General features: G+C 32.3%; 1 long non-coding RNA gene across 2 annotated transcripts; it reads left to right on the forward strand.

Moving 5' to 3' along the window:
* The first annotated feature begins 476 nt into the window (after positions 1-476).
* On the forward strand, positions 477-10,909 carry LOC121223078 (uncharacterized). 2 transcript variants are annotated; one of them, XR_005920450.1, is made up of 3 exons: positions 477-1,911; positions 5,599-5,987; positions 7,206-7,690. It is a non-coding gene; the product is annotated as an uncharacterized lncRNA (long non-coding RNA). The 2 variants fall into 2 exon arrangements; XR_005920449.1 differs by lacking the exon at positions 7,206-7,690 and adding an exon at positions 10,438-10,909 and having other exon boundaries at positions 478-1,911.
* Positions 10,910-12,025: the final 1,116 nt, after the last annotated feature.

Consider the following 12,025-nt stretch of genomic DNA (forward strand, 5'->3'; position numbering starts at 1 on the left):
TAAAAGGTGTGTAGCCGAAAGTGAAGTAGTTGACATTTTATGCCATTGTCATTCATTCCCGAGTTGGGGACATTGTGGAGGATCAAAAACTACAGCCAAAGTATTGTAAGCTAGTTTCTTTTGGCCATCCCTATTTAAATATGCATATGCCTACGTGAAAGGATGTGATCAATGCCAAAATGTAAAAATTTTGACTAGGAGGAATGATATGCCACTAACCAACATACTTGAGGTAGAATTATTTGATGGTTGGGGTATTAACTTTCTTGGTCCTTTTCCTTTTTTTTATGGTAACAGGTACATCTTGGTAGCCATTGATTGTGTCCAAGTGGGTGGAAGCCGAGGCATACCCGACTAAAGATGCTAAAGTGGAGATGTGGTTCCTTCAAAAACACAAATTTATAAGATTTGGGACTCCCAGAGCTATAATCAAAGATGAAGGTTCCCATTTCATGAATAAATGACTAAAGTGGTTATTGGACAAATACAATGTAAAACACAAAGTTGCTACAACTTACCATCTTTAGATGAATGGTCAAGCTGAGTTTGCGAATAAAGAAATAAATGGCATACTTGAAAAAGTAGTGCACCTAACTAGAAGAGATTGGTCTAGGAGACTTGACAAAGCATTATGGGTTTACCGAATGACATTTAAGACTCCTTTAAGGATGTCTCCTTACAGGTTAGTTTATGCTAAGGCATGTTATTTGCCATTTGAACTTGAGCTCAAAGCCTATTGGGCTATTAAACAGCTCAATTTAGACCTACAATCCACCGGAGACAAACCGAGTTACAACTTAATGAGTTGGAAGAGATAAGATTATTCTCTTACGAGAATGCACAAAATTTCAAAGAACAATAAAAAAAGATGGCATGATAAGCACACCCATTGGCATGATAAGCACACCCATCCTCGTATGTTCGAAGCGGGACAAGTCCTTCTCTTCAATTCGAGATTGAAGTTTTTCCAAGTAAACTTAAATCCCGATGATCAAGACCCTTTAAGATTAATCAAGTTTTTCTGTTACGAAGTTGTTGAACTCCAAAACAATAAAGCAGGTACGTTCAAAGTCAATGGTCAACGACTAAAACATTATTGGACCGGTAAAATTGAGCAAGGAAACATCTCACTAATTTTAATCGATCCATGAAAATTTTCTGTTGAAAAACTATTACTTTTGTAAATAAATAATTTTTATTTTTATTTTTATTTTATCCTTTTATTTTTAATTGTAATTTTAATTACATTTTATTTTAAGTTATAATTAAAATAAATAAATTTTGCAAATAAATAAATGGGTAAATAGAAATAATAATGTAAATAGAACTCCTAATTAAAATTGAATTAATCTTTTAACTTCAGTGAAATTTGGGTTAGTTTATTATTATTTTTTCTCCATTATTTTTCTTTTCTTCTTTTGTTTCTTTTTCCTTTCAGTCGCTGCCCACCTTATCCCCACCGCTAGGACCAGCTTGGTGCGATCCGAACAGCATCAACACATCACCCAAAAGTAAGTCCCTTCATGCTTTATCACCCACCAGTAGCCACCATCGGCCAGTTGCGGCAGACCTCACGCACTCTTGGCTTCTGTCTATTAGGCCATCACCGACCTCTGTCGGGTGCAATCGAGTACCATCAAGCACTGTCGATTACCATTGGCAGCGATCGGCCACCATCAAACACTTGTGGCAGTTATCGGCCACAATCTACATCTGTCAGGTGAAACCCAATGAGCCCTGTCGATCACCGTCAATAGCGATCAGACACCATCAGAAGCAATCAGGCCCTGTCGAGCCGTGTGTACCAATAGTCGATGGCAATGGTAGAGTTTTTGAGTAATCCCCTTGGTGATTTTGGCTGACCCCTTAATGTTTAGAAAGACCTAATTGCCGCCCCTAACCCATATTAAGGTATTTTAGGATTTTAATTTTTTCTACTAAGTGGTTTCTGTCTTGATTATTTTTTAAGAAAAATAGAAGAAGGAAGAATTTGGAGACTCAAGATGAAGAGTTTCAACCTTGTTTTGAATTGCAGTAATAAGGGCTAGATACATTAGAATATTTAAGAAGAAACCCCTATTTCCAAAAAAGGGTTTCCAACTGGATAGTAAGTATGACGTACCAAAACTCATCCTGGAAATTATTGAGAAACGAGGGTGGAAATTTCTGTGTGATATTCGGTCTTCTCTTGATGACAGACAAAGATAGTGATGAATCAACAAAAAAATGAGGGGGTTTTTCTTTATTTTAATACATTCTTTTTTTTTTACCGTTTTAGAACACTACTATTACTATTATTTTTATTTTCATTTTTGGTTTTAATTTTTTGCAAAATAAATTTTGAGCTGTAATTATTTTCAAGTGTTTTCTTTATTATCTAATGGATGTTTTGAATAATGAGGACATTGTTCCGCTTAATTTAGGGGGACCGTGCCTCAATTTTTTCAATTTTTGCCTAGTTTTGTAAAAAATGAATTCGTGTAGGAAGGAAAAAAGTGGAAAAAAATGCTCGACAGTAATCGAGTATTATGTTAGTGCAAATTTAGGTATGATCTTTTATTTATTTCAAGAATTTTTTATGTTAAATAAATTATGAGGTAATTTTTGATTTTATGAGTATGTAGATGCACTATAATTGTTTATATTTCTTAAGAATTAAACATGTATGAGGATTTAGTCTCTAGAATTGGTTTTGTATTTTCCTTGAGGTGAAATCCTAGATAAAAATACGGGTTTAAAAATGATTTAGACACATTTTCTTTGTATCAATTGAGCCTTTCAAGCCTACCTGATTAATTAATCCTTTGAAAACCAATCTTAAGCTATATGGCCTATATTTTTGGAAATAACCTATGAAATATGTAACTTATCTTAATAATTGTTTTTGTGACCTATTGAACCTTGAAATCTTGGCCTTGCTTACTTTGGAAATATTTTGAAGGTCAAGTTTGGGGGAGTCCAAGAAGATCATTAGGTGTAAAACACTCAAAGATGAGTTACATATACAACGATATGATCCGAAAGGTACTTTTTAAGTTCATAAAAAAAAAGAAGAAAGAGAAATATTAAGTCAACATAAAAACCTAAAAATAGGTATTTGAACCTATTTTATGGCCAAGGTAACCTAGGTTTAAAGTTATTTGAACCTAAAAATATCTATTTTCATACCTTAACTCTAGCCCCATTACAACCTTTACTAAGACCTATTGATTTGAAACCACTAAGTTAACTACATTAGTGGAGAGAGAAATATTAAGTCAACATATGAAGACGTGTTAAATTCGAAGAATGATGCTTAGTTAACTTAGGAATTTAATCTTTTATGGTTGAACTTACTTTACTCTTAAAATTATTTGTTCAAATCATGATTTATTAGCATATTAGTTACTTGAATAAATATTAGATGATATGTTGTTTATGAGCTACATACTTACAAGATTGATTTGAAAATAAAATTTATGTTTTTCTGTGACTACTTTGATGAATAAAAATTTTACAGGTTAACTTCTTTTTAGCATTACTCGGGACGAGAAATGATTTAAGTTTGGAGGTGTGTAAACTCCAAAAAATATATATTTAAGAACTCTTTTTTCTATAAATTATGCTAATTCCAAGAACAAATACAAAACTTTCTATGGTTTTATACTAGAGTTCATTATATTGTATTATTTCTATGGAATGTGTTAAGATCATAAATTTTATATTAAATGCATGTTATTTTGTTATTTTTTTGGGATTAATGGGGATAAGGGAAAGGTTGGTAGAGTTTTGGCTGTATTTGGGTCTTAGACTATAGATTGAAAGATTAATAGTTCAGTCATATGGATTTCAAAGTGGTAATGATCCAGTAAGAATTCTAAGGAGGCCCAATATTACCTAATTAGGAGGCCTAAAACCATTCATTACTTAACCATTTTTTCTAAGAAAATAAAGTTGGAAAATATCCACTACTGAAATAAAATTCCTTAACCAACTTTTCAGATTCCTAAATATAGGAGATATAACCCAAAATTGCACAAAATAAATCAACACAACATCTTCCTTGAAACACGCCTTCAACCGTTCATTCACTACTAAAACTAGTAGTCAAAGACCACCATACTTGGACCACATGTGGCCGACCATGTATAGAGAGAATAAAGGTAACTTCCTTGCTAAAAATAACAAGGAAGACTCATTCTTCCTCAACACAAGGGATGACAACCATTAGGAGAGGAATTTAAGTAACCTTCCTTGCTAAATTTAGCAAGGAAGACTTAGTCTTCCACCATAGAAGGGACAAAACAAGCATGAGAGATTAAGGGAGATGCTTTTGCTATTTTTGGCATGGGTTTGACTGCTATAAATAGGCATTCATCCATTCATCTAGAGCACACAACAACAACACAACTTGAGATACACAAATTCACTTTCATCTTTCTTAAGTGTTTCTTGCCTTTCTCATAGCTTGCTAGACACTTAGTCCACAAAATAAGGCAATCACTTACTGAAATGAGAGCATATAGGAGATCAACTTGAATGTGCTTAGGTGATTTTTAACCTAAAGATGAGGTGGAAAGTCACCATGGAAGCCGTAAGGAGCAGCCGCATATAGCCCTCTACATTCAACTATTTACTCTTTGCATTGTGAAATGGCCATGGATAGCCCCCATTGGCTACTCTTTCTTATCCATCTCATTCTGTTAAATTATTGTTTTCTATGTTTGGAGACAAGATTGCATCTCATCTTTATATTTTCAGTTTAATATGACATGACTTAATTTTGTTTATTCAAAATAGATATGAATCTTGATTTGAGTTCATTAGATTTTTGTTTAATGAATATTTCGTGCAAATGATTATTTCATTCATTTAGGTTTAAAGCATGTTTGTACTTGTGAATGTATGTCCAACATTTATAAGTTATTGAATTAACTTTTTAATCTAGGTAGAGGTAATAGTAAATAGACATAAAATCTAAATGGTGCATATCATGTCAATTTCGGAAGATAATTGTTGTATGCATAAACTGTGTAAATGCCTATGTTTTAATTAAAATAAGTTTAATGAATTTTCATATTTCCACGAATCTCTTGCAATATTCTTTTTATGATTTCTAATAAATCCTTGTTGAAGTTAAATATTTTATTTTAGTCTGTTCATGTTATGTTATATCATGCCTTGTATTTATTTTCTATTGTGATCATTTCTACAATGTATGTTGTTTTGTTTTGTGGGTATTTGAACACTGATTTCATCTTTAATTTAAATTGCAAAATTCTATCAAAATTATTCTTCTTATTTTGTTTAACCAAATTGATAAAAATTAACTTTACAAATAATTACCACACAGTCCCTATGGAGACGATAACTCTTTTACTTACTACTTATTACTTGTATGACCATGTACACTTGCACGTAATCACGCGATGATACAACAAGTCACAAACAACACATTTAAGCTCTTACATAAACATAAGCGATCTTAGGTTTGTACATGCTTAGGATATTTTGTTAGTATTTATAGAACATTGCATCATGAAGCTTGTATTGTGCTTAAATGTTATTATATTACTTTTACTTTTGGATGGAATGAATTTGTTTGTGTTTGAATGGCAGGTGTAAAATGAGGAAAATAAATGAATGAGTGAAGTTTTGTAATGGCAGAAGTTTGGACGAATTGTCAACATCAATGCCATGGCAATTCTAGGAAGACGCCGAATCAACACTCAATTCGTGTCAATCTTAGCTAATTGTACTTGTACCAGAAAGATCTACCTAAAAAAGAGGGGGGAAAAATTGTGTGCTGAGAGGGGGACCTACCCTATAAAAAGTGAGGAAGATCTAGAAGAGAGGAGAGGAGAGAGAAAATAAGCATTCCTCAGAGAAAGGATCTTGAGGTAAAAATAAAGGGTAGCAGTAGTTGCTGAAAAGCAGAGCAGAACGGAGGAAGAGGGTGAAGGCAGTCAACCAGGCCATTACGAAACATTGCAGCACTGCAATTGAAGGTTTGATTAACAAAAACGTGCTTCTTGAAGTTCTTCCTTATTTTCTTTTACATTACTTTGTTGTGCGATTAAATGTTTAATATGTTGAATGGTATTTCGAATTTGGTTTTGATTAATCAACTCATGAGCTAAATCTCACTAGGTCAGATTTATTGGATGATACTTTAATTTTCCATTAATGTTGAAGCTTTGATCTGATCTATTTTACTATTTCATTCAATTTGTTCTTCTTGAATTGCATGCATGCAAACTCTAGACTTAAATGAATGTTTAGTATGCTTATAAACATAATCTAATTTTGAAAAGGTTAGGTTAGTTGGACTGGAATTGAATGATACAAGTGGTTGTTCGATAAAATACCCATATCAGTTTCTAGGCATGGAGTAGTGTTTGTACAGAACGAAGAGAAATCAGTGCTGGGAATCACATTTGTGGCCTATAGACATATATCGCTTTAGGTGTAACCTGAGGTCCTGCTCTTGAAAGAAGTAGATTATATTAGATCATATTGAGCGGTAAAATGGTTAAGAGTTTGCTGAGGCATTTTTGGTTTATAAAGGTAAATTCCTAGTAATCCCAACCCTCCCATTCAACATATTTGATCCTCTCATTCTTTCTTGATATCTTTGCAATAGTATTTTTTTGTTATATATTTGTTTGTTTACATTTGGCATACATCAACATCATTTTAATTATCATTACATTTCTATCAATGTTTTGCCACAACATAATTCATAGACTTTATTGAAGTAACGTAACCAAATTAATCCTAACTTATCCCTGTGGAGACAATATTACTTATCATTATATTACTTGATTCGATGTGTATACTTGCACATTTCACATACTATATTCACACGTGATAGGATGCTCCGCTTTCCTTTACCTTCTTAACCTCTTTCAGGTAGATAAAGTAGTTCTTCTTCCAATGTCTAGCCTCACCACAAAGGAAATATTTTCCTTTCCTAGCAATTCCTCTTTTAGGTTTCAATGTAGTATTTCCTTTCTTGGGTTTGTCCTTGCCATTGTCCTTAGGCTTTGCCTTATCCTTAGAGTTTCTTTTGCACTTGTCCTTGCTGACCACCAGAATGGGCTTAGGTCTAACATTTTTCATGTTACTTTCAGCAATTCTCAGCATGTTGAGTAATTGTGGAAAATTTTTATCAATTTCATTCATGCTGAAATTAAGGACAAACTGCCTAAAACTATTCGAAAAAGATTGCAGGAAAACATCGATGGCTAATTCCTCACTTAAAGGGAATCCAAGTTTTTCAAATCATCTTGAGAACACGAGTTCCCACAGGAGTTCTCTCCACCATTTTTGCATCGAGACAGAGCTTTAGAGGTATCGTACCTCTCTGAACGTGCTTGCCCTTCATATAAAGCTGAGATCTGTATCTACATGCTCCCATGATCCAACCAAGAATTATAACTATAACAGATATAATTATCTCAAGCCAATATATATCCTTTACATATGAACCATATTTGATAGAATAGACAATAAGAACATTAAGAAAGCCAAGATAAAAAAGTCCAAGATATAAACCTCTATTGAATTTTTGAGAATATAACCCCTTTCTTTACTATCAAATTATACAAATTATGAACCTTTTGTGTAACATCCCATTTCTCTAAAGTGTCAGAATAGTAGTTTTGGGGCCAAAAATATTGTCGGAATAGTAGTTTCGGGGCAAAAAATCTAACGTGTGAGTCTGTAAATATCATTATTTAATATTTACGAATATTATATGGTGTATCGATAAAAATTTGATTTAATGATTTGTGCTAAATGGAAGAACAATTAGGTTCAAGTGGTAAGACCCTAAAGTCAAGTGGTTTTAGAAAATAAGGTATCGGAATCTCGTTTCTATAAATTGAGCCGTAAATATTTTTATAAATATTTATAGAGCGTTATTAAGGTTGTATTAAAGTTTCGTTAAGAAATTTTAATGTTTAGATAGTTAGTTTATTGAAAAGGACTAAATTGTAAAAGCTATAAAAGTTGAATTTTATTAGCAAAATTAGTTAAATAGAATTATTGAAGGGATCTAAATGGAAATATTACCATATTAAATTATGAGTGACGGTGAAGAAGTTGTTTTAGTTTTTAAAATTAAAGTTTATAATTAAAATAACATTAAATTAATAAATAAAACATAAAAATAAGAAAAGAAAAATTCCGTTCTTTTTCATTCTTCTCTCCCACTGAATTAGCCACCATAGAAGGAAATCTTGGAAGCTTCAAATGCTTTAAACATTCGACCTTCTTGCATGCTAGGAAATTTAAACCCGTTTTTAGTAATTTTTATGTTTTTGATATCGTTGTAACTAGGACCAACTAGCTCGTACTTTTATTTTTGAAATTGCTAAAGATTTTGAATGTTTCCATTGATGAATATTTGTAATTTTAGATGTTAAATGATGAAATTGGTTATTATTTGTGATTTGTAAGTATTTTGTTAAGTGATTTTGATGAATTTAACGATTAGGGATTAAATTGTTGAAATAGTAAAAATACAAGAACTTGATGTGAAATTGTTGCAAAATAGGCTGAAATGGAAACTATAAACATTTGGATGATATGAATTTTCAATAAAAATGGTTAAATTTCATGTTTTAGGCTCAGGGACTAAACTGAATAAAAGTAAAATGTTAGGGGCAATTTTGTAAAAATGTAAAAATGACTAAATTGCATAAAATAAATATTTTTTAATATCTAAATTAATAAATTGAATAAAATTATTAATTTAGATCAAGATCGAGTGAGAAATTAAAGAGAATGAAAAATTACCAAAAAGCCCCTATACTTTGACATTTATGCAATTTAGCCAGGTAAGCTCGTAACTTGATTAAATCAATTAATTATGGTTTTAATTGTTTAATATCTAATTTTTTATATATGAATTAAGTTTATTGGCTTGAAGGAAAATGATTAAGACCATAGTTGAAAGACACTATAGCATCATACCAGAAACGAGTAAGACCATGACTAAAAGACGTTATGCCATCACGATTCTATTGAGTAAGACCATGACTAAAGATGTTATGGCATCATGATTCTATCGAGTAAGACCATGATTGAAATACATTATGGCATCATGATTCTAACGAGTAAGACCATGATTGAAAGACATTATTGCATCACGATTCTATCGAGTAAGACTCTAGCTGAAAGATGTTATGACATCACGACAGAAAATGAATAAGACCATGGTTTAAAGACACAATGGCATAAAGACAAGAATAAATAAGACCATGGTTGAAAGACATCATGGCACACTCCGATCATTTGATATTCAAGTAACACATTTCAAGTGAGGTATGTATCGTAAGTATGAATACGAGTTGAATGTTTGACTAGTATAGTCTGATAATGAATATTAATGCCTTGGTGTAATTATATATTCTTATTATGTCTATAAATACATTAAATCGTGATGTTGTAGTGTGTTTAGAGAATTAAATGGTTACTTGAGTATTTGCCTAATATTCAATGTTATTTCATTTGATTCAACGGGCATGAAAAGGGAAGGAACAGTAAGTATTCAAATGGCTTATATCATGAAAACTATGAAAATAAATGAAAAGGAAGTTTTAAATGAAAATATGTCTATGTTCATGGAATTGATGATCTCAAGTAAGGTTATTTATGTTTAGTGACTTATCTTATGTTATTCAAGTGAATTATGAATTGATGCACTAACATGTGCTATTGATGATGCTTAGACTTGTGCCAAGCTATTGGTTGGATTATGTTATGTTAGCTTTAAAGTTATGCATTGAAATGGTAATTGTCCAAATTGAAAGATGCTTATGTTCATGAAAGGGATGGTAAGAGTCAAAGTATATAATTTCTTATGAAATGGTTTATCATAAAGTTGATTCCAAAAGAGTTATTTTTAATTACACTAGCTTATGGCTATGGCCGATGGTTATGTTTATGTCTTGTGTGTTATGCAAATGAAACGGGTGAGAATAGGTAATGAAATGATAAGTTCATAGTTGAGATGTAATATGATGAAATAAAAGGATTGTTGAGTTAAAAGACTTACTTGTAAGGAAGAAGTTTACCTATGATATATGTGAATTTACTTATATCATGAATAAATACACTCATTTGTGAATTGATAACGTAATTAAGCTTAAGCTAAGTAAATGGAATGGGAAGTAAGTAAACGAAATGGTTCATCATTTAAAAAAAAGGTTGATGATTATGCAATTCAACTTATAAGACCTTATTGTGTTATAAATGGAAAGTATTCGGGATGTTAATGAACCTATTCATTTGTGAGTTGATAGTTATATAGTTTGATAAATCTCAAGGCTTTGGTATAGGTTTATTTATGACTTATAAAGTTCATATTTGAAATGGAATATTATGTTTAATGTTTATACAAGTTTACTAAGCATTCATTACTTACGTAGTCATCTTTCTCTTACCTTACAGATTATCGAAAGCTCGATTGGGTTGAAAGCTCGTCGAAGATCGATCACACTATTCAGCCATTATATTTGTAAATTTTTGATGTATTGGTCATGGTTATAATGGCATATATAGGGGGAATTATGCCTAATGTTTAGTAATGTTGCTTTGAGCTTGTGGAACTTATGATATTTGGATGTCTTGATGGTTGATGTTTTTATGGCTAGATTGATCATGTTTGGAATAGCCAAATTTGGTATGTGTTGGTATGATGATAATGTGGCCAAGTTGAGTTATACTTTGAGGTAGATATGAGCTATTTGTAATGATATAAATGTGGTCAAATATGGTACGTTTAGTATGGAAATAGGTTAAGTGTGAATGGTTGATAATTGGTTAAAAATGCACATGTTTAGATATGTATGATGAATTATGTCTGAGATACCTTCTGGTATATTGGTTATATGGACATTTGGCATAGATATTTGGTCATTTTATGCATGATTGGGGCATGTTTTAAGGTATTATTGCTATGTGCAAGTTACTTGTAGGTTCATGTTTGAAAGGGTGAAAGAAATGGCTTGATTTTGACCATTTTCTTTTTGGCACAGCCTGAGACACAGGTGTGTGTCTCAGCTGTGTGTGACACACAGCCATGTGACACGACTGTGTGTGGCACACAGCCATGTAGGTTTTAAATAATGCATATCAAAAGTTACATGGCCTAACACGCGGCCTGGCACATGGGCTTGTGGCTTAGGCATGTGACCCAAGTCAGTGAGTTACACGGACACAGACACGGGCCAGGACACGATTGTGTGTCCTTATTTCGAATGTTACAAGGCTTGAGACACGGGCATGTGTCTCAGCCGTGTGATTCACACTGCCTAGCCATATGGTTGTGTGACCCTTGTAGTGTGAAATTTTCTATCTTTTTCCATAAAGTTCTAAATGTTTCTGATTTAGTCTTGAATCATTTTAAAAGTGTTTCTAAGGCCTCGAGGGCTCAAACAAGGGACGATATGCATGTCTTTGAATGAACTATGATATGAGAAATGAAATGTTTTTAAGGCTTCGAGGGTTCAAAAACATTACAATTTTTTGATAATGCTCCGTAACCCTATTTTAGCGACGGATACGAGTTAGGGGTGTAACATTCTGGACATACTTGTCCACATTCAAACTATTTCTTTTGAAGGCCATGCGGCATAATAAGAACATAATGATTTCTAAAGAAATTGATGATAACTTAAAGAAAATCCAGAAGAAGAATATCACTCAGGCACACTGAAACCAACCGTGACATAAACAACATAATTTCACATACATAGAACAGAGCAACAACCAGTAGAAAGCAAAAAATAACAACACATTAGTTTTTCCATCGAATTTTGTACTAAAATATGATTGAATAGAATGCCAAAAATAGAGCAATGCTGATCATTAATAAATCAGACCAACAATACCTTTGCTTACCATCATGACTATCCAACATCTCCACACAATAAGAACCACATTTCGAGATAAAATAACCACATATACCATTAAAGATAAAAGAATACATAGAATATCCATATGAGATGTTTGTAAGACACTCGGCCATAATGATTGC

Source organism: Gossypium hirsutum, chromosome D11 (assembly GCF_007990345.1).
Source record: "Gossypium hirsutum isolate 1008001.06 chromosome D11, Gossypium_hirsutum_v2.1, whole genome shotgun sequence".
Classification (NCBI taxonomy): Eukaryota; Viridiplantae; Streptophyta; class Magnoliopsida; order Malvales; family Malvaceae; genus Gossypium; species Gossypium hirsutum.